The following is a 27,245-nucleotide window of genomic DNA, read 5'->3' as shown; positions in this document are numbered from 1 at the left end:
TGCTGGTTTAAATTGAATTTTGTGCAGAGATTTAAAAGCTCGTGTGAGTGTGAGTTTTCATCAGAGCTGCCTCCTGGTGTTATTACTGCAACAATATTATTTGCTATATTCCTCCATTTTAGGTGCCTTAAGTTGAAATCCCCCAGGAGCAAGATGTTGGGTGCAGGAGCTGGAAGATTTTCCAGACAGTGGTCAATTTTTAACAGCTGTTCCTGGAATTGCTGGGATGTTGCATCCGGAGGCTTGTAGACTACCACAATGACTAGGTTTTGGTTATCGACCTTTACTGCTAAAACTTCCACTACGTCATTTGAGGCATTAAGCAGTTCTGTGCAAACAAGTGACTCTGCAATGTACAGGCCAACCCCCCCCTTTTGCCTGTTCACTCTGTCACATCTGTATAGGTTGTAACCTGGGATCCATATTTCATTGTCCAAGTGATCCTTTATGTGGGTCTCAGTGAAAGCCGCGAACATTGCCTTTGCCTCTGCAAGCAGTCCACGGATGAAAGGTATTTTGTTGTTTGTTGCTGGCTTTAGACCCTGTATATTTGCAAAGAAGAATGTTATCGGACTGGTGGTATTGTTGGTACTGGGGGGGGGATTTTTTTTCCGGCATTAGTATCTGTATCTGTTGGTTTGGAGTGGAGGCCATCGACTGTGGTTCCACTCCAGGAATGACTGGATTTGGTGTACGATTTCTGCCATTTCCTGCCAGTTTTTTTTCCTTCCTGGCACTAAAAAACCTCTCCCTCTTGAGTGGCTGTGGCTACCCAGGTTTTCCCATGGCCTGGATGTTTTGTATCTTTTTGTCCCCTTTAGATGGTATGCCTGGCAATTTAAGTTATAGCACAGTCTTTCCTGTACTGAAGAGGTACACATTTCAGGGTGAAAAAGCTTACAGGAAGGGAGTTTGCATTTTCCTGTTGTCATATGGGCACGGCATTTTCTAGGGTGGTCATAGTTGCACGTCCCATCTGTTTTTCCAGATTTCCCATGCCAGCAGATACCAAGTGCATAGTATGTGCACAGGCTTGGTTTCCGCTTGCCTTGGGTTTCTGTGACTGTATTCCCTGTTGGTGCATGTTTCCCTGTCTTACTTCTATCATCCCTAGCACCAACAATGGAGCTCCCACCAGTTGTTTTTGGTAATTTATCCTCACTATTGCTATTGGAGTCCTCTTGTTTGCTATTTCCTGCGGTATTTCTAGTTTGCAATATTGGTTTTATCTTATCTTTGACTACACTTGTTTCCCTACTATGGCTCCTATCCCCTATGTGGTCATTTATATGTATTCCTTCCTGCGTATAATTCCCGACTACCTGGACAAAATCTCCAGCTTCATCATTACTGTCTCCCAGGACAGTATCTCCCGCTTCACCATTTCTGTCTCCCAGGACAGCACCTCCAGCTTCACCATTACTGTCTCCCAGGACAGCACCTCCAGCTTCACCATTACTGTCTCCCAGGACAGCACCTCCAGCTTCACCATTACTGTCTCCCAGGACAGCACCTCCAGCTTTACTATTACTGTCTCCCAGGACATCACCTCCAGCCTTACAGTTTGTGGCTACATGGCCAGTATCAAGGGCAGTACCATTCAGCCCAGACTTTTTATGTTCCCATCTGTTGTAGAAAGCTTCCAGGTTTTCTATGAAAGCAGCTTTGATGTTGTCCTCTTTTAATACCCTTGTGATTTTAGTCCACAGATTTTCCTCATTTGGGCATACCCAGAAACACTTCTTTGTTTTAATACTGCTTGTAGCTAGTTCTGGGATATCTGCACAAGGGGTGTGACACCAATTTCCACAAAAATGACAATTTATCCATGTGGAGGCCCGTTTGTTTGACTGACCACAGACTACACACAGCTTCATAATGATTTGAATGGTTGATTTACTGCAATTCTACTAGAAACCTCTTGAATATTATATTAATAACCTTAAATGAAGCTCTAGCTATTTGTATTTCTGTTTCTAACTCTTTTTGTATATTGGACAGCTTACCGTCACGTTCCTGATTTATAATGTTTGTGTTTATAAGGCGCCTACAACCCCATCCGTTTACAGTCTGCTTTATTGTCCAACGAAACTGTTTGAAACCAGTCCCGGGTTCGGACCAGTCAAGGGTTCGGACCAGTCAAGGGTTCGGACCAGTCAAGGGTTCGGACCAGTCAAGGGTTTGGACCAGTCGATCTGCTCTGATCAGTGGGTCACTTATTTAAAACATACTGGTCGGTGATTTGAGCTAACACATGAAGGATCTACTGGAAATTATCTACCCGAGTAATATGTGATTTGACTGATACAAAAGTATAACTTGCGTGTTGAAGAGCCGGTGATATCTGGCAGCTCCTACAATGACGAACGGTCACCTCCTTGTTTATCAATCGCTGTATCTGGCTTTTCTATTTTTTTTTTTTTCCGTCTCCACCGCAATAAATGCTATATTATCACTATAGTTGACTGGTGCAAATTTAGGAGGAAGGACGTTTTTTCTGTAGTAATAATTGCTTCTCGTTGTGTATAATGCGACCGCTGGTAACTACAGGTTATATGAAATTCACAGTAACGTCTCGTATTTCAAGAAAAGAAACTAATGAGTCACTCCACTCCACTAAGTACCATTATAATACTGGTTAGTTGCTACTACAACACTGTATTCTGCTATTCACTGGTATCACTAGATTATATGCGAGTACACTAGCAGGCCAGGAAGATTATTAAAAACAGCTGACCTGTGGTAAGTTTCTGGCGACTTCTGGCACCTGCCTCTATAGGCTTATCCCTTCATTTACAAATTCACCTGTTTTCAAATGACACTTTAGCCTTTATCAACAATATACTAGGGAGCCACTGTAGTATACACTATACACTATGTATACTCAATGATATCAGGGAGACTTTCTTTCCTCTGACATGAAAAGTTCAATTATTATTATTTTTTTCCACACGGGACATAGGCCTATGATTCCCCTCTGGCAGTAAACTCTGCTACGCAGTGCACACTAATTCTCCTTTTTTGACTCAGTATATAATGTTTTCCGCCCAACAAACTGGCATGGTGCCAGATAAGTGGAAAATGGCAAATGTGATACCTATTTTCAAAACAGGTGACAGGTCCTTAGCTTCGAACTATAGACCAATAAGCCTGACCTCCATAGTGGGAAAATTTATGGAATCAATAATTGCCGAGGCAGTTCGTAGCCACCTTGAAAAGCATAAATTAATCAACGAATCTCAGCATGGTTTTACAAAGGGGCGTTCCTGCCTTACGAATTTATTAACTTTTTTCACTAAGGTATTTGAGGAGGTAGATCATGGTAATGAATATGATATTGTGTATATGGACTTCAGTAAGGCTTTTGACAGGGTCCCACATCAGAGACTGTTGAGGAAAATTAAAGCACATGGAATAGGAGGAGAAATTTTTTCCTGGATAGAGGCATGGTTGACAAATAGGCAGCAGAGAGTTTGCATAAATGGGGAGAAATCAGAGTGGGGAAGTGTCACGAGCGGTGTTCCACAGGGGTCAGTGTTGGGCCCCCTGCTGTTCACAATCTACATAAACGACATAGATGAGGGCATAAAGAGCGACATCGGCAAGTTTGCCGATGACACCAAAATAGGTCGTCGAATTCATTCTGACGAGGACATTCGAGCACTCCAGGAAGATTTGAATAGACTCATGCAGTGGTCGGAGAAGTGGCAGATGCAGTTTAATATAGACAAATGCAAAGTTCTAAATGTTGGACAGGACAATAACCATGCCACATATAAACTAAATAATGTAGATCTTAATATTACGGATTGCGAAAAAGATTTAGGAGTTCTGGTTAGCAGTAATCTGAAACCAAGACAACAGTGCATAAGTGTTCGCAATAAAGCTAATAGAATCCTTGGCTTCATATCAAGAAGCATAAATAATAGGAGTCCTCAGGTTGTTCTTCAACTCTATACATCCTTGGTTAGGCCTCATTTAGATTATGCTGCACAGTTTTGGTCACCGTATTACAGAATGGATATAAATTCTCTGGAAAATGTACAAAGGAGGATGACAAAGTTGATCCCATGTATCAGAAACCTTCCCTATGAGGATAGACTAAGGGCCCTGAAACTGCACTCTCTAGAAAGACGTAGAATTAGGGGGGATATGATTGAGGTGTATAAATGGAAGACAGGAATAAATAAAGGGGATGTAAATAGTGTGCTGAAAATATCTAGCCTAGACAGGACTCGCAGCAATGGTTTTAAGTTGGAAAAATTCAGATTCAGGAAGGATATAGGAAAGTACTGGTTTGGTAATAGAGTTGTGGATGAGTGGAACAAACTCCCAAGTACCGTTATAGAGGCTAGAACGTTGTGTAGCTTTAAAAATAGGTTGGATAAATACATGAGTGGATGTGGGTGGGTGTGAGTTAGACCTGATAGCTTGTGCTACCAGGTCGGTTGCCGTGTTCCTCCCTTAAGTCAATGTGACCTGACCTGACTAGGTTGGGTGCATTGGCTTAAGCCGGTAGGAGACTTGGACCTGCCTCGCATGGGCCAGTAGGCCTTCTGCAGTGTTCCTTCGTTCTTATGTTCTTATGTTCAGAGTGAGCTTGCATGGGTATATTTCTATGTTGACACATCATTAAAGAGTTATTTATGCACAGGCAAATGATATACCTGGAGTTTACCTAGAGAGTTCCGGGGGTCAACGCCCCCGCGGCCCGGTCTGTGACCAGGCCTCCTGGTGGATCTGAGCCTGATCAACCAGGCTGTTACTGCTGGCTGCACGCAAGCCAACGTATGAGCCACAGCCCGGCTGGTCAGGAACCGACTTTAGGTGCTTGTCCAGTGCCAGCTTGAAGACTGCCAGGGGTCTGTTGGTAATCCCCCTTATGTATGCTGGGAGGCAGTTGAACAGTCTCGGGCCCATGACACTTATTGTATTGTCTCTTAACGTGCTAGTGACACCCCTGCTTTTCATTGGGGGGATGTTGCATCGTCTGCCAAGTCTTTTGCTTTCGTAGTGAGTGATTTTCGTGTGCAAGTTCGGTACTAGTCCCTCTAGGATTTTCCAGGTGTATATAATCATGTATCTCTCCCGCCTGCGTTCCAGGGAGTACAGGTTCAGGAACTTCAAGCGCTCGCAGTAATTGAGGTGTTTTATCTCCGTTATGCATGCCGTGAAGGTTCTATGTACATTTTCTAGGTCAGCAATTTCACCTGCCTTGAAAGGTGCTGTTAGTGTGCAGCAATATTCCAGCCTAGATAGAACAAGCGACCTGAAGAGTGTCATCATGGGCTTGGCATCGCAAGTTTTGAAGGTTCTCATTATCCATCCTGTCATTTTTCTAGCAGATGCGATTGATACAATGTTATGGTCCTTGAAGGTGAGATCCTCCGACATGATCACTCCCAGGTCTTTGACGTTGGTTTTTCGCTTTATTTTGTGGCCGGAATTTGTTTTGTACTCTGGTGAAGTTTTAATTTCTTCGTGTTTACCATATCGGAGTAATTGAAATTTCTCATCGTTGAACTTCATATTGTTTTCTGCAGCCCATTGAAAAATTTGGTTGATGTCCGCCTGGAGCCTTGCAGTGTCTGCAAAGGAAGACACGGTGTTGTGGCTGACATCCTTGTCTATGTCAGATATGAGGATGAGAAACAAGATGGGAGCGAGTACTGTGCCTTATGGAACAGAGCTTTTCACCGTAGCCGCCTCAGACTTTACTCTGTTGACTACTACTCTTTGTGTAGGAGAAATTAGCAAATATAATACTTAGATTTTGGATGGAATGCAATCTTGAGAGAGGACGCGCCTTATTTTCATCCATATACTCACAATATTAGTCGACATTGAAGCCTAGCAGCAGGTCTGGAGTTTCTTACACACTTTGCAATTTAACCTAGCTTGTGGACGCGACCCACAACGGTCGACTAACACCCAGGTACTACCTGCTTAATGCTGGGTGAACCGGGAAGGTGTTAGGAGACTTGTTCATGAGTCTTACTTAACATGTCAACAACCTCGCTAACCAAGGCTGCCAACGTTACAAACACCAACCGTGGCAAGTGACAACCACTGCGAGGATACCAACCACCACAGGGCTACCAACCACCACAGGGCTACCAACTACCACAGGGCTACCAACCACCACAGAGCTACCAACCACAACAGGGCTTCCAACCACCACAGGGCTACCAACCACCACAGGGCTACCAACCACAACAGGGCTTCAATCACCACAGGGCTTCCAACCACCATAAGGCTACCAACCACCACAGGGCTTCCAACCACCACAGGGCTACCAACCATCACAGGGCTACCAACCGTCACAGGGCTTCCAATCACCACAGGGCTACCAACCATCACAGGGCTTCCAACCACCACAGGGCTACCAACCAACCACCACAGGGCTACCAACCACCACAGGGCTACCAACCATCACAGGGCTACCAACCATCACAGGGCTTCCAATCACCACAGGGCTACCAACCATCACAGGGCTTCCAACCACCACAGGGCTACCAACCAACCACCACAGGGCTACCAACCACCACAGGGCTACCAACCAACCACCACAGGGCTTCCAACCACCACAGGGCTACCAACCATCACAGGGCTTCCAATCACCACAGGGCTACCAACCATCACAGGGCTTCCAACCACCACAGGGCTACCAACCAACCACCACAGGTCTACCAACCACCACAGGGCTACCAACCAACCACCACAGGGCTACTAACCACCACAGGGCTACCAACCACAACAGGGCTTCAATCACCACAGGGCTTCCAACCACCACAAGGCTACCAACCACCACAGGGCTTCCAACCACCACAGGGCTTCAATCACCACAGGGCTTCTAACCACCACAAGGCTACCAGCCACCACAGAGCTTCCAACCACCACAGGGCTTCCAACCACCACAGGGCCACCAACCATCACAGGGCTTCCAACCACCACAAGGCTACCAACCACCACAGGGCTTCCAATCATCACAGGGCTTCCAATCACCACAGGGCTACCAACCATCACAGGGCTTCCAACCACCACAGGGCTACCAACCAACCACCACAGGGCTACCAACCACCACAGGGCTACTAATCACCACACGGTTACCAACCACCACAGGGTTACCAACCACCACAGGGTTACCAACCACCACAGGGCTACCAACCACCACAGGGCTACTAATCACCACACGGTTACCAACCACCACAGGGCTATCAACCACCACAGGGCTACCAACCACCACAGGGCTAATAATCACCACACGGTTACTAATCACCACAAGGCTACCAACCACTCCAGGGCTATCAACCACTGCAGGAATACCAACCACCATTGGAATATCAACCACCATAAGGGTATCAACACATCTGACACTACAGCAACGAGGACACCATAACATCTCGAGACAAAAATAGTAGTTATCACAAATGAATCAGAAATAGCTCAGGAGTACAGCCCAAGTGAGGACAGAAGCCTCGTTAACTTATTCACCATGACATTCGTCTCCGATCCAGTAACATTTAAAGGTCGCATTAAGGACGCAAGTCTGGACTATGATTCACCGTGGTTAAAGACCTTGAGTATGTTCCTGGATGGTCTTAGACCTAGACCGACGACTCACAGAATGGTCTCAGACGTTTATTATTATATACATACAATAAAATTAAACCTTTGTTAATACGGTCCTCACCCGTATGGATCATACGGGGAAACTGGAAAACAAAGAACATAATAAATGAGGGAACACTGGAGTAGGCCTATTAGCCCATACTTGGCAGGTCTAATCACACTCACCCATACTCACTCACATAACCGACCAGCCTATATTTAAAGTTCCCAAAAATTCTCGTCCCTATGAGGGCTACCTGGGAGTTTGTTCCACTTATCTACAACTCTATTGCCAAGGGAGTTCTTCTCTATCTCCTTTCTAAATCTAAAACTGCAAGTCAATAATGTCAGCTATTCCTGAATCAATTGTAAATTGTACTTTGTAGACATAGTTTATCGTTATCCTTATTATTGCTGCGAGTCCTGTCCTGTTGTGATATTTTCAGCACGTTATTTATATTTCCTTTAATTATTCTTGTTCTCCATTTGTTCACTACAGTTACATCCGACAATCCCTTGTAACCGCAGATAATACCCAGAATAAAAAGCAAATCGCACGAAGCCCTTTAATCTTAAGTCAAGAAATACCACTAATAACAACGTAGAGACAAAATATTCTGTAAATAAAATATTTTCTTATACTACCTCATGTTAACATTGTATGAAACGTGAAGGTTCTTCAGTTTGGCAGAAATTAGTTCGTAAAGATATATTAAAAATGAAATATTACTCAAGAACCTAAGGAATGAATTTAGTAAGATACATTAAGAACTTGTGTGTAAATCATTATGATAGGGTAGCATTAAACACTGCTGTGGAGGCTTATAAGGTGTAAGGTGCGATCACCCGTAGAGACGCTAGTGGCCAGGATTCATTTAAGTTACTCGAATATTAATGTTGCAAGTTCTCGTCAAGGAATATGTCTTGATGCTGGTGAAGGCCTCATGATCCAAGAAATTGGACCTACTATCTTATTTGGATTGACTCCTATTGCCTCCCATTCCCCATTACAAAGGGGCGTTCCTGTCTTACGAATTTACTAACTTTCTTCACTAAGGTAGTTGAGGAGGTATATCATGGTAATGAATATGATATTGTGTATATGGACTTCAGAAAGGCTTTCGATAGAGTTTCGCATCAGAGGGTTTTAAGGAAACTTAAGGCGCACGGAATAGGAGAAAAAATTTTTCCTGGGTTGAGGCATGGTTGACGAATAGGCAGCAGAGAGTTTGCATAAATGGGGAGAAATCAGAATGGGAGCACGTCACAAACGGTGTTCCGCAGGGGTCAGTGTTGGGCCCGTTGTTGTTCACAATTTACATAAACGACATAGATGAGGGAATAAATAGCGACATAAGTAAATTTGCTGATGACACCAAAATAGGCCGTCCAATTCATTCTAATGAGGACATTAGAACACTCCAGGATGACTTGAATAGACTCATGCAGTGGTCGGAGAAGTGGCAGATGCAGTTTAATATAGACAACTGCAAAGTTCTAAATGTTGGACAGGAAAATAACCATGCCACATATAAACTAAATAATGTAGATCTTAATATTACGGATTGCGAAAATGATTTAGGAGTTCTGGTTAGCAGTAATCTAAAACCAAGACAACAGTGCATAAGTGTTCGCAATAAAGCTAACAGAATCCTTGGCTTCATAGCAAGAAGTATAAATAATAGAAGTCCTCAGGTTGTTCTTAAAACTCTATATATCTTTGGTTAGGCCTCATTTAGATTATGCTGCACAGTTTTGGTCACCGTCTTACAGAATGGATATAAATGCACTGGAAAACGTACAAAGGAGGATGACAAAGTTGATCCTATGTATCAGAAATCTTCCCTATGAGGATAGACTGAGGGCCCTGAATCTGCACTCTCTAGAAAGGCATAGAATTAGGGGGGATATGATTGAGGTGTATAAATGGAAAACAGGAATTAAAAGGGGGGATGTAAATAACGTGCTAAAAATATCAACATAGACAGGACTCGCAGCAATGGCTTTAAATTGGAAAAAATCAGATTCAGGAAGGATATAGGAAAGCACTGGTTTGGTAATAGAGTTGTGGATGAGTGGAACAAACTCCCGAGTACCGTTATAGACACTAAGACGTTGTGTAGTTTTAAAAATAGGTTGGATAAATACATGAGTGGGTGTGGGTGCATGTGAGTTGGACCTGACTAGCTTGTGCTACTAGGTCGGATGCAGTGCTCCTCCCTTAAGTGACGTGTCTGACCTCACTAGGTCAAGGCATTTGTTTAAGCCCGTGGAAGAATTGGAGCTGCCTCGCATAGACCAGTAGGCCTGTAGCAGCGTTCCTTCTTTCTTATGTTCTTTTTTTTTTATTATCACACTGGCCGATTCCCACCAAGGCAGGGTGGCCCGAAAAAGAAAAACTTTCACCATCATTCACTCCATCACTGTCTTGCCAGAAGGGTGCTTTACACTACAGTGGCCTGGTGGCTAAAGCTCCCGCTTCACACACGGAGGGCCCGGGTTCGATTCCCGGCGGGTGGAAACATTCCGACACGTTTCCTTACACCTGTTGTCCTGTTCACCTAGCAGCAAATAGGTACCTGGGTGTTAGTCGACTGGTGTGGGTCGCATCCTGGGAGGACAAGATTAAGGACCCCAATGGAAATAAGTTAGACAGTCCTCGATGACGCACTGACTTTCTTGGGTTATCCTGGGTGGCTAACCCTCCGGGGTTAAAAATCCGAACGAAATCTTATCTTATCTTATCTTACCCCTCCTTCAGAGTGCAGGCACTGTACTTCCCATCTCCAGGACTCAAGTCCGGCCTGCCGGTTTCCCTGAACCCCTTCATAAATGTTACTTTGCTCACACTCCAACAGCACGTCAAGTATTAAAAACCATTCGTCTCCATTCACTCCTATCAAACACGCTCACGCACGCCTGCTGGAAGTCCAAGCCCCTCGCACACTAAACCTCCTTTACCCCCTCCCTCCAACCTTTCCTAGGCCGACCCCTACCCCGCCTTCCTTCCACTACAGACTGATACACTCTTGAAGTCATTCTGTTTCGCTCCATTCTCTCTACATGTCCGAACCACCTCAACAGCCCTTCCTCAGCCCTCTGGACAACAGTTTTGGTAATCCCGCACCTCCTCCTAACTTCCAAACTACGAATTCTCTGCATTATATTCACACCACACATTGCCCTCAGACATGACATCTCCACTGCCTCCAGCCTTCTCCTCGCTGCAACATTCATCACCCATGCTTCACACCCATATAAGTGTGTTGGTAAAACTATACTCTCATACATTCCCCTCTTTGCCTCCAAGGACAAAGTTCTTTGTCTCCACAGACTCCTAAGTGCACCACTCACCCTTTTCCCCTCATCAATTCTATGATTCACCTCATCCTTCATAGACCCATCCGCTGACACGTCCACTCCCAAATATCTGAATACATTCACCTCCTCCATACTCTCTCCCTCCAATCTGATATCCAATCTTTCATCACCTAATATTTTCGTTATCCTCATAACCTTACTCTTTCCTGTATTCACTTTTAATTTTCTTCTTTTGCACACCCTACCAAATTCATCCACCAATCTCGGCAACTTCTCTTCAGAATCTCCCAAGAGCACAGTGTCATCAGCAAAGAGCAAATGTGACAACTCCCACTTTATGTGTGATTCTTTATCTTTTAACTCCACGCCTCTTGTCAAGACCCTCGCATTTACTTCTCTTACAACCCCATCTATAAATATATTAAACAACCACGGTGACATCACACATCCTTGTCTAAGGCCTACTTTTACTGGGAAATAATTTCCCTCTTTCCTATGTACTCTAACTTGAGCCTCACTATCCTCGTAAAAACTCTTCACTGCTTTCAGTAACCTACCTCCTACACCATACACTTGCAACATCTGCCACATTGCCCCCCTATCCACCCTGTCATACGCCTTTTCCAAATCCATAAATGCCACAAAGACCTCTTTAGCCTTATCTAAATACTGTTCACTTATATGTTTCACTGTAAACACCTGGTCCACACACCCCCTACCTTTCCTAAAGCCTCCTTGTTCATCTGCTATCCTATTCTAGTCTTACTTTTAATTCTTTCAATAATAACTCTACCATACACTTTACCAAGTATACTCAACAGACTTATCCCCCTATAATTTTTGCACTCTCTTTTGTCCCCTTTGCCTTTATACAAAGGAACTATGCATGCTCTCTGCCAATCCCTAGGCACCTTACCCTCTTCCATACATTTATTAAATAATTGCACCAATCACTCCAAAACTATATCCCCACCTGCTTTTAACATTTCTATCTTTATCCCATCAATCCCGGCTGCCTTACCCCCTTTCATTTTACCTACTGCCTCACGAACTTCCCCCACACTCACAACTGGCTCTTCCTCACTCCTACAAGATGTTATTCCTCCTTGCCCTATACACGAAATCACAGCTTCCCTATCTTCATCAACATTTAACAATTCCTCGAAATATTCCCTCCATCTTCCCAATACCTCTAACTCTCCATTTAATAACTCTCCTCTCCTATTTTTAACTGACAAATCCATTTGTTCTCTAGGCTTCCTTAACTTGTTAATCTCACTCCAAAACTTTTTCTTATTTTCAACAAAATTTGTTGATAACATCTCACCCACTCTCTCATTTGCTCTCTTTTTACATTGCTTCACCACTCTCTTAACCTCTCTCTTTTTCTCCATATACTCTTCCCTCCTTGCATCACTTCTACTTTGTAAAAACTTCTCATATGCTAACTTTTTCTCCCTTACTACTCTCTTTACATCATCATTCCACCAATCGCTCCTCTTCCCTCCCGCACCCACTTTCCTGTAACCACAAACTTCTGCTGAACACTCTAACACTACATTTTTAAACCTACCCCATACCTCTTCGACCCCATTGCCTATGCTCTCATTAGCCCATCTATCCTCCAATAGCTGTTTATATCTTTCCCTAACTGCCTCCTCTTTTAGTTTATAAACCTTCACCTCTCTCTTCCCTGATGCTTCTATTCTCCTTGTATCCCATCTACCTTTTACTCTCAGTGTAGCTACAACTAGAAAGTGATCTGATATATCTGTGGCCCCTCTATAAACATGTACATCCTGAAGTCTACTCAACAGTCTTTTATCTACCAATACATAATCCAACAAACTACTGTCATTTCGCCCTACATCATATCTTGTATACTTATTTATCCTCTTTTTCTTAAAATATGTATTACCTATAACTAAACCCCTTTCTATACAAAGTTCAATCAAAGGGCTCCCATTATCATTTACACCTGGCACCCCAAACTTACCTACCACACCCTCTCTAAAAGTTTCTCCTACTTTAGCATTCAGGTCCCCTACCACAATTACTCTCTCACTTGGTTCAAAGGCTCCTATACATTCACTTAACATCTCCCAAAATCTCTCTCTCTCCTCTGCATTCCTCTCTTCTCCAGGTGCATACACGCTTATTATGACCCACTTCTCGCATCCAACCTTTACTTTAATCCACATAATTCTTGCATTTACACATTCATATTCTCTTTTCTCCTTCCATAACTGATCATTCAACATTACTGCTACCCCTTCCTTTGCTCTAACTCTCTCAGATACTCCAGATTTAATCCCATTTATTTCCCCCCACCGAAACTCCCCTACCCCCTTCAGCTTTGTTTCGCTTAGGGCCAGGACATCCAACTTCTTTTCATTCATAACATCAGCAATCATCTGTTTCTTGTCATCTGCACTACATCCACGCACATTCAAGCATCCCAGTTTTATAAAGTTTTTCTTCTTCTCTTTTTTAGCAAATGTATACAGGAGAAGGGGTTACTAGCCCATTGCTCCCGGCATTTTAGTCGCCTCATACGACACGCATGGCTTACGGAGGAAAGATTCTTTTCCACTTCCCCATGGACAATAGAAGAAATAAAGAAGAACAAGAGCTATTTAGAAAAAGGAGAAAAACCTAGATGTATGTATATATATATGCATGTGCGTGTCTGTGAAGTGTGACCAAACTGTAAGTAGGAGTAGCAAGATATCTCTGTTATCTAGCGTGTTTATGAGACAGAAAAAGAAACCAGCAATCCAACCATCATGCAAAACAGTTACAGGTTTCTGTTTCACAGTCATCTGGCAGGACGGTAGTACTTCCCTGGGTGGTTGCTGTCTACCAACCTACTACCTTATGTTCTTATGAGGGCAAATATTCTATTAGTGGGATGGATTTGTGAAGGAAACTCTCTCCAGGTAAACTCCAGGTAAGGACCTGCCTAGTATGGGCCAACAGGCCTGCTGCAGTGTTCCTCCTTTCTTATGTTCTTATGTTTCTATATCCCCTATGGGGATATAGGAATGTAAATATAGCTGGATTTGTTCGGTCGCTGCGCGATCTGAGAAAAGTCACTGAGTGTCCCAGTACCTCGGTTGAGTGTCCTGTGGTTTAGTTGACAGTGCCCTCGCCTATCCTTGGTTCGATCCCCCAATTTTCTAAGTTTCAATAAAATTCGCAAATTGGATCAACCTACACTGCCTAAAATCAGTCTAATCATTCTTCTATGTAAGACAAATCATTCTTTCAGTCTGAAGCCAATCAGAATCATCATTCTCCGGTTATTGCACGAAATCTAATTTGTTTAATAAAACTGACAAATTACAGCTTACACAACCAAAAACCGAAGTGAAGCTTCTTTCGAGAAAATACACCGACTCTGAAAGTTTGAAGCCGACGGAAGACAGCATTCTCCAATTATCCTGCAGTCCTACATTTCCTAGCTTATTAACTATGTTAATATACTAGTCAATTCTACATCTATACAGCCAAAACCCCCAAAAATATCATTTTTCTTATAAGAGACATCAGGCAATAAAGATTGAAGCCGGTCAGAAGAAGCATATTCAACCTAATTCACTGAAAAAAAAATATACCAATTTCAAAAATAATATTGGTAAACTAGCTCTCACACACTCCATTAATATTCCCAACCTACTGAGTATGATATATCAGTGATGGAAAGTTGAAGACGATGAAGAGAGAATCTCCGGTTATTGCTCGCAATCCGACCATGTATTACAAATTTTTAACTATGATGAATAAAAACCGCAATACCGTGACTGAAATAATTCACAAACATCCCAGACTTACACAGGAAACTGACGATCTTTCGGTCCGTTCTGGATAATTATTTCTTGATCTAAATAATAACTAAGTTTAATAATGTTTTAAAAGCTACAAGATTACCTGAACTTAAATATCTAAGCCATAAATGTCGCAATATTAAAAACATAGATTATGGTGGGATTGACTAGTTGAGATGTATGGTAATATATACCATAAAGTTCCCTGAAGTGATGAAGACACTGACCAGTACATGAGCCATTAGGGCAAAATATAAAAAATCGAAATCCCGATTGATTTAAACTGATTAATTGCATTACCACAGAGTTCTTAATTGGTAGGTATGAACCCCATCCATTACCAGACATCAGTTTCAGTCTGCTAGACAGTAAATGGTTTATGGTTCAATGTTCTTAAATATTTCATTTAGTAGAGGCTGACATACGCTAGCGGACACAGATTGGTCACCAAAATATATGTTACATACGGAGTGCCTTAATAACTTCGTGATGGGACTATAATGAAATATTTAGCACACTTTAGAAATCAAAATAGTGTGGATTGTGATAGTTCGAATAAATTTAATTTTACATGAAACCATATACAACTTTGTAAGGTGTTAATATTGTGCGCAAGTTTATTACCATAATGATAAATGATGTGTTGCATATTGTTGCAACACTGGTGATTAGCCAGGTGTTGAGTGATGCTCCAGTTACCGTCATAATAAACTGTGTTGTAACATTGGTGTCTAGCATGGTGTTGGGTGGTCGGTCATTAAAACTGAAAACAATCCATTGTGGATTTAATATATATATATATATATATATATATATATATATATATATATATATATATATATATATATATATATATATATATATATATATATATATAGGTGTTTTATCTCCGTTATGCGCGCCGTGAAGGTTCTCGGTACATTTTCTAGGTCAGCAATTTCACCTGCCTTGAAAGGTGCTGTTAGTGTGCAGCAATATTCCAGCCTAGATAGAACAAGTGACCTGAAGTGTCATCATGGGCTTGGCATCCCCAGTTTTGAAGGTTCTCATTATCCATCCTGTCATGTTTTTAGCAGATGCGATTAATACACTGTTATGGTCTTTGAAGGTGAGATCCTCTGACATGATCACTCCCAGGTCCTTTACACTAGTTTTTCGCTCTATTGTATGATTGGAATTTGTTTTATAATCCGATATAGTTTTAATTTCCTCACGTTTTCCTTATCGGAGTAATTGAAATTTCTCATCACTGAACTTCATATTGTTTTCTGCGGCCCAATTATATATATATATATATATATATATATATATATATATATATATATATATATATATATATATATATATATATATATATATATATATATGTATATATATGATGCTGTTGATGGGCACTATCTAAGGAATTTAAGCTGCTTTCTTTTTCTTTAGACCAAACAAGTGCTTTATGACCCATTAGGGTTTAGCACTGTATCGTAAATATATTTATTACTTGTATATTACCTGCCTTAAATTGAGATGCGAGGAGTGTTAGTTGGCTAACTGGGTTTAAGAGCCAATTTGACTACACAAGGATCATAGTGGCTTGAGATCCCTTACTTTTATTTGAATGTGTGTTTACCTGGAGTTTACCTGGAGAGAGTTCCGGGGGTCAACGCCCCCGCGGCCCGGTCTGTGACCAGGCCTCCTGGTGGATCAGAGCCTGATCAACCAGGCTGTTGCTGCTGGCTGCACGCAAACCAACGTACGAGCCACAGCCCGGCTGGTCAGGAACCGACTTTAGGTGCTTGTCCAGTGCCAGCTTGAAGACTGCCAGGGGTCTGTTGGTAATCCCCCTTATGTATGCTGGGAGGCAGTTGAACAGTCTCGGGCCCCTGACACTTATTGTATAGTCTCTTAACGTGCTAGTGACACCCCTGCTTTTCATTGGGGGGATGGTGCATCGTCTGCCAAGTCGTTTGCTTTCGTAGTGAGTGATTTTCGTGTGCAAGTTCGTTACTAGTCCCTCTAGGATTTTCCAGGTGTATATAATCATGTATCTCTCCCGAATGCGTTCCAGGGAGTACAGGTTCAGGAACTTCAATTATTATTATAATCAAAAAGAAGCGCTAAGCCACAAGGGCTATACAGCGCTGCATCAGGAACTTCAAGAGCTCGCAGTAATTGAGGTGTTTTATCTCCGTTATGCACGCCGTGAAGGTTCTCTATACATTTTCTAGGTCAGCAATTTCACCTGCCTTGAAAGGTGCTGTTAGTGTGCAGCAATATTCCAGCCTAGATAGAACAAGTGACCTGAAGAGTGTCATCATGGGCTTGGCATCCCTAGTTTTGAAGGTTCTCATTATACATCCTGTCATTTTTCTAGCAGCTGCGATTGATACAATGTTATGGTCCTTGAAGGTGAGATCCTCCGACATGATCACTCCCAGGTCTTTGACGTTGGTGTTTCGCTCTATTTTGTGGCCAGAATTTGTTTTGTACTCTGATGAAGATTTAATTTCCTCGTGTTTACCATATCTGAGTAATTGAAATTTCTCATCGTTGAACTTCATATTGTTTTCTGCAGCCCACTGAAAGATTTGGTTGATGTCCGCCTGGAGCCTTGCAGTGTCTGCAATGGAAGACACTGTCATGCAGATTCGGGTGTCATCTGCAAAGGAAGACACGGTGCTGTGTGTGTACTCAATTGTGGTTGCAGGGGTCGACTCAGCTCCTGGCCCCGCCTCTTCACTGATCGCTACTAGGTCCTCTCTCCCTGCTCCATGAGCTTTATCATACCTCGTCTTAAAGCTATGTATGTTTCCTGCCTCCACTACACCACTTGCCAGACTATTCCACTTCCTGACAGCTCTATGACTGAAGAAATACTTCCTAACATCCCTTTGATTAATCTGAGTCTTCAGCTTCCAATTGTGACCCTTTGCTTCTGTGTCCCCTATCTGGAACATCCTGTCTCTGTCCACCTTGTCAATTCCTTGCAGTATTTTATATGTCATTATCATGTCTCCCCTAACCTTCCTGTCCTCCAGTGTCGTCAGGCCGATTTCCCTTAACCTTTCTCCGTAGGACATTACCCTTAGCTCTGGAACCAGCCTTGTTGCAAACCTTTGCACTTTCTCTAATTTCTTGACGTGTTTGACCAGGTGTGGGATCCAAATTGGTGCTACATACTCCAGTATGGGCCTGACGTACACGGTGTACAGTGTCTTGAACGATTCCTTACTGAGGTATCGGAACGCTATTCTCAGGTTTGCCAGGCGCCCATATGCTGCAGCAGTTATCTGGTTGATGTGTACTTCTGGAGACGTGCTCGGTGTTGTACTCATCCCAAGATCTTTCTCCTTGAGTGAGGTTTGCAGCCTTTGGCCACCTAGCCTATACTCTGTCTGCGGTATTCTTTGCCCTTCCCCAATCTTCATGACTTTGCATTTGGCGGGATTAAATTCGAGGAGCTAGTTTTCTGGACCACGTGTCCAGCCTGTCCAGGTCTCTTTGAAGGCCTGCCTGATCCTCATCTGATTTAATTCTCCTCATTAACTTCACATCATCTGCGAACAGGGACACTTCTGAGTGTATAGGATTGACCCCTGTGGAACCCCGCTCGTCACAGGCGCCCATTGTGATACCTCATCACGTACCATGACTCGTTGTTGCCTCCCTGTTAGGTATTCTCTGATCTACTGCAGTGCCCTTCCTGTTATACGTGCCTGATCCTCTAGCTTCTGCACTAATCTCTTGTGAGGAACTGTGTTGAAGGCCTTGCAGTCGAAGAAAATACAATCAACCCACCCCTCTCTCTCGTGTCTTACTTCTGTTACTGTCATAAAACCCCAGAAGGTGTATGACACGATTTGCCTTCCATGAATCCGTGCTGGTTGTCGCTGGTTGTTCCGTTCCAGGTGCTCCACCACTCTTCTCCAGATAATCTTCTCCATGACACTGCATACTATACACATCAGTGACATTGGTCTATAGTTTAGTGCCTCGTTTCTGTCTCCTTAAAAATGGGGACTACATTTGCCGTCTTCCATACCTCAGGTAGTTGCCAAGTTTCAAGGATGTGTTGAAAATTGTGGTTAGTGGCACACACAGCGTCTCTGCTCCCTCTCTAAGGACTCACGGAGAAATGTCCGGTCCCACCTCCTTTGAGGTATCAAGGCTACTTAGCAGCTTCTTCAGCTCCTCCTCAGGTGTGTGTGTGTGTGTGTGTGAGTGTGAGTGTGTGTGTGTGTGTGTGTGTGTGTGTGTACTCACCTAATTGTACTCACCTAATTGTGGTTGCAGGGGTCGAGACTCAGCTCCTGGCCCCGCCTCTTCACTGATCGCTACTAGGTCCTCTCTCTCTCTGCTTCCTGAGCTGTATCATACCTCTTCTTAAAACTATGTATGGTTCCTGCCTCCACTACTTCACTTGCTAGGCTATTCCACTTCCTGACAACTCTATGACTGAAGAAATACTTCCTAACGTCCCTGTGACTCGTCTGAGTCTTCAGCTTCCAGGTGTGACACCTTGACCCTGTGTCCCCTCTCTGGAACATCCTATCTCTGTCCACCTTGTCTATTCCCCGCAGTATCTTGTATGTCGTTATCATGTCTCCCCTGACCCTTCTGTCCTCCAGTGTCGTCAGTCCGATTTCCCTCAACCTTTCCTCATACGACATTCCCCTGAGCTCTGGGACTAGCCTTGTTGCAAACCTTTGTACTTTCTCTAACTTCTTGACGTGCTTGACCAGGTGTGGGTTCCAGACTGGTGCTGCATACTCCAGTATGGGCCTAACATACACAGTGTACAGTGTCTTGAACGATTCCTTATTAAGGTATCGGAACGCTATTCTCAGGTTTGCCAGGCGCCCGTATGCTGCAGCGGTTATTTGGTTGATGTGTGCCTCCGGTTATGTGCTCGGTGTTATGGTCACCCCAAGGTCTTTCTCCCTGAGTGAGGTCTGTAGTCTTTGTCCACCTAGCCTATACTCTGTCTGCGGTCTTCTTTGCCCCTCCCCAATCTTCATGACTTTGCATTTGGCTGGATTGAATTCGAGAAGCCAGTTGCTGGACCACATGTCCAGCCTGTCCAGGTCTCTTTGCAGTCCTGCCTCATCCTCGTCCGATTTAATTCTTCTCATCAACTTCACGTCATCTGCGAACAGGGACACTTCAGAGTCTATTCCTTCCATCATGTCGTTCACATATATCAAAAATAGCACTGGTCCTAGAACTGACCCCTGTGGGACCCCGCTCGTAACAGGCGCCCACTGTGATACCTCTTCACGTACCATGACTCGTTGCTGCCTCCCTGTCAGGTATTCTCTTATCCATTGCAGTGCCCTCCCTTTTACGTGCGCCTGATCCTCCAGCTTCTGCACTAATCTCTTGTGGGGAACTGTGTCAAAGGCCTTCCTGCAGTCTAGGAAAACGCAATCTACCCACCCCTCTCTCTCGTGTCTTACTTCTGTTACCTTGTCATAAAACTCCAGGAGGTTTGTGATACAAGATTTGCCTTCCATGAACCCATGCTGGTTTTCATTTATAATCTTGTTCCTTTCCAGGTGTTCGACCACTCTCCTCCTGATAATCTTCTCCATGACTTTGCACACAATACATGTCAGAGACACAAGTCTGTAGTTTAGTGCCTCGTTTCTGTTTCCTTTCTTAAATATGGGGACTACGTTAGCTGTCTTCCATTTCTCAGGTAGTTGCCCAGTTTCAAGGGATGTGTTGAAGATTGTGGTTAGAAGCACGCACAGCATCTCTGCTCCTTCTCTAAGGACCCATGGGGAGATCTTGTCCGGTCCCATCGCCTTTGAGGTGTCAAGGTCACTTAAGAGCTTCTTCACCTCCTCCTCAGTTGTTCGTATGTCATCCAACACTTGTTGGTATATTCCATCTTGATGTTCCCTTCTGTGCTGTCTTCCCACAGCCCTTCCAGTCTCTACTGTAAAAACTTCCTTAAATCTCCTGTTCAGCTCCTCACATACCTCCTGATCATTTCTTGTGAGTTCTCCACCTTCTGTCCTTAATCTGATCACCTGGTCTTTGACTGTTGTCTTCCTCCTGATGTGGCTATACAACAGTTTCGGGTCAGTCTTCATTCTCGATGCTATGTCATTTTCATACTGTCGCTGGGCCTCCCTCCTTACCTGTGCGTACTCATTCCTGGCTCTGCGACTGATCTCCCTATTTTCGTGTGTTCTCTGCCTTCTGTACTTTTTCCATTCTCTATTGCACTTTGTTTTTGCCTCCTTACACCGTCGGGTAAACCAGGGGCTCGTTCTGGTCTTCCCGTTGTTACTGTTGCCCTTGGGAATAAACCTTTCCACTGCCTCCTTGCATTTTGTTGTTACATATTCCATCATTTCATTTACTGGCTTTCCTGCCAGTTCTCTGTCCCACTGGACCTCCCGCAGGAAGTTCTTCAACCCTATGTAGTCCCCTCTTTTATAGTCAGGCTTTTCCCATTCAACTCCTGTTATTCTCTCCACTTGCAGCTCTCTATGTATTCAAAGCACAGAACCACGTGGTCGCTAGCTCCTAGGGGACTCTCATACTTGATGTCCTCAATATCTGAGCTGCCCAGGGTGAACACAAGGTGTGTGTGTGTGTGTGTGTGTGTGTGTGTGTGTGTGTGTGTGTGTTAGTTACCATTTGGTCCTAGGCACATGTCGATTAGACACTAGGCCTGTTGTATGTGCATGCATATGTGTGTGTGTGTGTGTTGGTGTGTGTGTGTGTGTTGATGTGTGTGTGTGTTGGTGTGTGTGTGTATGTTGGTGTGTGTTGGTGTGTGTGTGTGTTGGTGTGTGTGTGTGTTGGTGTGTGTGTGTTGGTGTGTGTGTGTTGATGTGTGTGTGTGTGTGTGTTGGTGTGTGTGTGTGTGTTAGTGTGTGTGTTGGTGTGTGTGTTGGTGTGTGTGTGTTTGTGTGTGTGTGTGTGTGTTGGTGTGTACTCGCCTAATTGTACTCACCTAGTTGAGGTTGCAGGGGTCGTGTGTGTGCGTGTGTGTGTGCGTGTGCGTGTGCGTGTGCGTGTGTGTGTGTGTGTGTGTGTGTGTGTGTGTGTGTGTGTGTGTGTGTGTGTGTGTGTGTGTGTGTGTGTGTGTGTGTGTGTGTGTGTGTGTGCGTGTGTGTGTGTGTGTGTGTGTGTACGGCGACTCCGAGGTTCAGGAAACAAAGAAGTTTTGTTAGTTTGATTTATGACATACATAATGCACAAGGGTCACTGATGCTACGATCCAATAACATCAAGAATAGTTCACTACCTAAAATAGTGATTAAACTCTGTGCGTACACCGAGATACACACGTTGTGGTGAATTTAGTGTTCCAAGACTGAATGAACTACTGGAAGCAGGTGTATGATGCTGCACACCTTCCAACATTTTTATAACCGAACTGCGAGTTATACGTATATATGTGTATACGTATATACATATGCATGTGTATACGCATATACATATGCATATGAGTATACGTATATATGCATATGTGTATAGGTATATACATATACATATGTAAGATTTAATCCTTATTTTAAGGAATGAAATATTCGTGATCAGTTACAACCATAATGACCCTCGTACATCTGTAGGCATAAACCTGACTAACACATCAATTCTACTTAATAATGGAAATGTTTAAAATGGAGAGCGAAAATGTTCCAGGAAACCCAAACTTGTGTATACGTAACACTTCCCAGAAGTGTGAATCATTGTTTTCAAAACTTTATTCTCATTATTTACCTTATAAGGTCATTACTATTATTTTCATAAAAAAACGCTAAAACCATAGGGGTAATATATTGCATCTTAGAAGGTTGACGAGAAAAATTAGCCTGGTTTCTCTTGATAACTATATATATATATATATATATATATATATATATATATATATATATATATATATATATATATATATATATATATATATATATATATATATATATATATATATATATAAGTCACAGTAAAGTGCTCAACCCGTAGTGGTCACACAGCACCTGGGGAACGGATCAGGTTTGATCCAAGGAAGGAAATGGCAGTTCTATCTTTCTGGATCAAAGGCCTCTGGCTTTCTTTTTATGCCTACCAATGTTTTACTACATGTAAATTACATTATTTTGTTCCACATATTATTAATTAAAACCAGGCGCTAGACCCACAAGGATTTTTGTGCCACATAAAGAAATCAGATTTTGTATTTATATACCATAACTTTTCTTACCTTCAGTGTAGTGGAGATGTAGATCTACATCTTGTTCATTAATAATCACTGAACATTTGTAGAGTTAAATTTATTGCCCGCTGCACCAACAACACAGTAACCTCGATGCTGATTTAAATTTACAAAGCTAATCTTTAGTCATAATAAGTAACCCACACGGGGTCAACCAGTTAACACAGCTGTACCATAAACATATGTCTAAGTTCTTCAGGTCTTGAACATCACATCGAAAATCAGACGATGTCGGTAAGAGGCTGAGAGTGTTGCAAGGTGTGTTACGTGAGGTTGAGAGACATTGCTAGACCCGCCTGGCAGCCAGTAGTGGTGGACAACGACTGATGGTGGGTCATGCCTCCACCTGCCTTACTACCCCCCTCCCCCCACACACATCGATCTTTACCTCACTACTCCCCTTTGATACAAGCGAGGAACTCTTAATCCAAGGAATCGAGTTATCCTTCCCTTCCTTGGATCGAGCCTGAGTGCCTTCCATTCCTCAGGCGCCATATGACGCCTATGGGCTCAGGTCCTCAATGGTCCTTGATGCTCCTCAAAGGAAGGTTTCTTGAGGCTCCTCAAAGGAAGGTTTCTTGATGTTCATCAAAGGCCCCTTGATGATCAAAGAAAGATCCTTGATGCTCCTCAAAGGAAGGTTTCTTGATGCTTCTCAAAGGAAGGTTTCTTGATGCTCCTCAAAGGAAGGTTTCTTGATGCTTCTCAAAGGAAGGTTTCTTGATGCTCCTCAAAGGAAGGTTTCTTGATGCTTCTCAAAGGAAGGTTTCTTGAGGCTCCTCAAAGGAAGGTTTCTTGATGCTTCTCAAAGGAAGGTTTCTTGAGGCTCCTCAAAGGAAGGTTTCTTGATGTTCATCAAAGGCCCCTTGACGATCAAAGAAAGATCCTTGATGCTCCTCAAAGGTTCCTTGATGCTCCTCAAATAAAGTTTCATGATGCTCAAGGGAGGCTTATTGATGCTCCTTAATGGAGGCTCACTGGTCCTCAAAGGAGGTTCCTTGGTATGCAGTGAAGGTACCTTATCTTGTAGCTTGGCTTGTAGCGCACTCAACTCACACTGAGTGTCTGGGGTTCGGTCCCCGGGATGGGTGAAACGTTGTACATGTTTCCTTACACCAGCAGCCCCTGTTCCCCTAGCAGTAAGTAGGTACCTGGGTGTTAGTCGAGAGATGTGGGTCGTATCCTGGTGGGTGTTAGTATACGTTAGATAGGGCTGAGATAGAATAACATCTCAGCCTGTAAAATTGGTGTGTGTAAATTATTATTATTATTATAATCAAAAAAGAAGCGCTAAGCCACAAGGGCTATACAGCTGGTGTGTGTAAAAACAAATGATACTCAAGGGAGGTTCTATATTGCTTTTAAGGGTATGCTCCTTGATTTTTAAGGGACATGTCTTGATCCCATCTAGGGTGCATTCTTCATCCTCAAGGAAAGTTCCTTGATGCTCCTCAAGGTAGGTTTCCTGATGCTCAAGGTTCATTGGTGCCAAGGTAGGTCAATTTATGCTCAAGGTAAGTTGGTTAAAAATGCTTCTCGAGGTAGGCTTCTTGATGTTTCTCAAGGTAGGCTCTATGATTCTAGTGAAGGGACTCTGAATGTGTTCTCCCTTTTCTTCGATTGGCCCTGAATACCTCCCTGGCCACTATGGGTTTAGCACTTTCCTTGTTTAAAATGAAATGAATAAAATCTTCATGTTTGCTGATCCAGCTGTCAGCCATCCATTTACATCTCCATTAACGGAGTGCACTGATGCCAGTAAAGGGTTCTCGAACAAAGGATCTCCAGCACCCAACTTTTCTTTGAATCAAACCTAATTGCCTCCCATTACTCAAGCACTGTATGACCCTTATGGGTTTAACAGTTCACCATGAAGAACTTTCATCCCCATTTATACATTTGTTAGTTTGTTATCTTAAAGCCATGGGTATTGCTTGTTTGTTTTCTCATTGCAGAGTTGAATGTGTGAAAGCAAATATAAATTCAATAGCTGAAAATTATTATTACCATTACTGTACAATTTTCAGGAAATGCTAATTATTATTATTATAATCAAGGGGGAAGCGCTAAACCCAGAGGATTATACAGCGCCTGGGAGGGGGGGGATGTGGAAAGCATTCAGGCTTAATTCGGGAAACTGGAGCACAGATCCAGTTCCCTAAATCAAGAGCCCCTCACCAACATCAAGGAACCTTCCTTGAGGGGAGGAAATGCTAAACCTGTAAAGGTCATACAGCACCTGGGAAATGGGACACAAGAGCCCTTCACCAACAGTGAGGCTCCTCCCTAGAAGGGTCAATATTTGCAAAGAATGTCACCAAATGGTCTTGATGGCAGAGCGAACTCTATCCAGGTTTGAAGTGTATGTAATAATGCCGTCCACATGAATGATAAGTTGTCTTAATAAGTAGTGCTGCGTACTGTCTTCATATGCCTCAAGGGATATGAAGACAGATGTTGGTGAGATGCTTTTGATCAAAGGAACTGGGCTTAGCCTTCCCTTCCTTGAATCAAACCTGAATGTCTCCCAGGCACTTTATGACTCCTATGGATCGAGCCCTTACTCGTGATTATAAAAAAGTGTCTTCATACCCATACCTGTCAGCAGTATATCTGTTTATCCAAATCAACCTTGGAATTTAATAGGCCATATGCTATGTAATATATCATTAGTGAGATTCACTAGTACTATTATATTCTTCTCTCCTATTTTTCCTAACCATCAAGCCCACCCTCCTGCACCATGTACAATTCATAATACAATTAACCCTTGAACAGCACTGGGGTTAGGGGCACCGACCCCCCCCCCAGTCGAAAATCCGAATATAACTTTTGACTCCCCAAAAATTTAACTACTAATAGCCTATTGCTGACCGGAAACCTTACCGATAACATAAATAGTCAATTAACACATATTTTGTATGTTATATGTATTATGTACTGTATTCTTACAATAAAGTAAGCTAGAGAAAAGAAAATGTTATAAAGAAAATCAGAAGGAAGAGAAAATGCATTTACAGTACTACTGTACCGTACTTATCGATTCCTGGAGTATACCTGGAGATAGTTTCGAGGGTCAATGCCCCCGTGGCCAGGTCTGTGACCAGGCCTCATGGTGGATCAGCAGGGTCTGATCAACCAGGCGGTTACTGTTAGCCACACGCAACCCAACGTACGAACCGATGTTGTAAGTTTACGTCGTCTGTTTATAAGATGAATTTTCTGTCAGTACCTGCATCAATATTGTCTTATAAGATGCAAAAAAACTGTAGATGTTATATGTATTACTGTACTAACACTAGACATAAAAAAAATGAAAAGGTAATGTGAAAAAGAAATTCATACATATTTATTCATGATATTATATTACACCTTCATTTTTGAACAATAAAATGGTATAAAATACCGACAGGTTGTTTAGGTAAGACACATATGCAACAGTTAGGTATCTTTATTTCGAAACGTTTCGCCTACACAGTAGGCTTCTTCAGTCGAGTACAGCAAAGTTGATAGAAGCAGAAGAGACTTGAAGACGATGTAATCAGTCCATCACCCTTAAAGATACCTAACTGTTGTGTATGTGTCTTACCTAAACAACCTTTATTTTTGTTTACATTTCTCTCGAATGAGAATGAAATCTGTACCATCTGTAATTGTGTGCGTAAGTTGTGATCAAATTTAATTTTTATAATAAATCTGTGAAATTTTATGGTAGTAAATGATAAAATAGACTAGTATTTACATACATTTTAAGCATTCATGACATACCTAACTTTTTCAGTCACAAATCACCAAAAAAATTTCCAGTATATTTATTGAAAAAATCCACTTACAAGCAGACCCGCGCAGTTCAAACCCGTGTTGTTCCAGTGTCAACTTGCATGTATTAAACAAAATTACAGAGAATATGGCATATGTGTATTCCTGAATTATTGTGCTTGGTAAGTCCAATTATTGTGCTTGGTAAGTCCAATTATTGTGCTTGGTAAGTCCAATTATTGTGCTTGGTAAATCCAATTATTGTGCTTGGTAAGTCCAATTATTGTGCTTGGTAAGTCCAATTATTGTGCTTGGTAAGTCCAATTATTGTGCTTGGTAAGTCCAATTATTGTGCTTGGTAAGTCCAATTATTGTGCTTGGTAAGTCCAATTATTGTGCTTGGTAAGTCCAATTATTGTGCTTGGTAAGTCCAATTATTGTGCTTGGTAAGTCCAATTATTGTGCTTGGTAAGTCCAATTATTGTGCTTGGTAAGTCCAA

The 27,245-nt window shown here is 42.7% G+C and overlaps 1 protein-coding gene across 4 annotated transcripts in view; it reads right to left on the bottom strand.

The window, feature by feature from the left end:
• The window catches only part of LOC128685596 (TOG array regulator of axonemal microtubules protein 1), a 398,406-nt gene extending 375,113 nt beyond the window's left edge, over nucleotides 1-23,293 (bottom strand). For all 4 annotated transcript variants that reach the window (XM_070087883.1, XM_070087884.1, XM_070087885.1 and 1 more), the window contains exon 1: nucleotides 22,975-23,293. The gene's annotated coding sequence lies outside the window, so the exon portion shown is untranslated. The remainder of the gene's footprint in view (nucleotides 1-22,974) is intronic.
• Nucleotides 23,294-27,245: the final 3,952 nt, after the last annotated feature.

Source organism: Cherax quadricarinatus, chromosome 23, assembly GCF_038502225.1.
Source record: "Cherax quadricarinatus isolate ZL_2023a chromosome 23, ASM3850222v1, whole genome shotgun sequence".
NCBI classification, from domain to species: domain Eukaryota; kingdom Metazoa; phylum Arthropoda; class Malacostraca; order Decapoda; family Parastacidae; genus Cherax; species Cherax quadricarinatus.
This window is presented reverse-complemented; position numbering and strand designations above follow the sequence as displayed.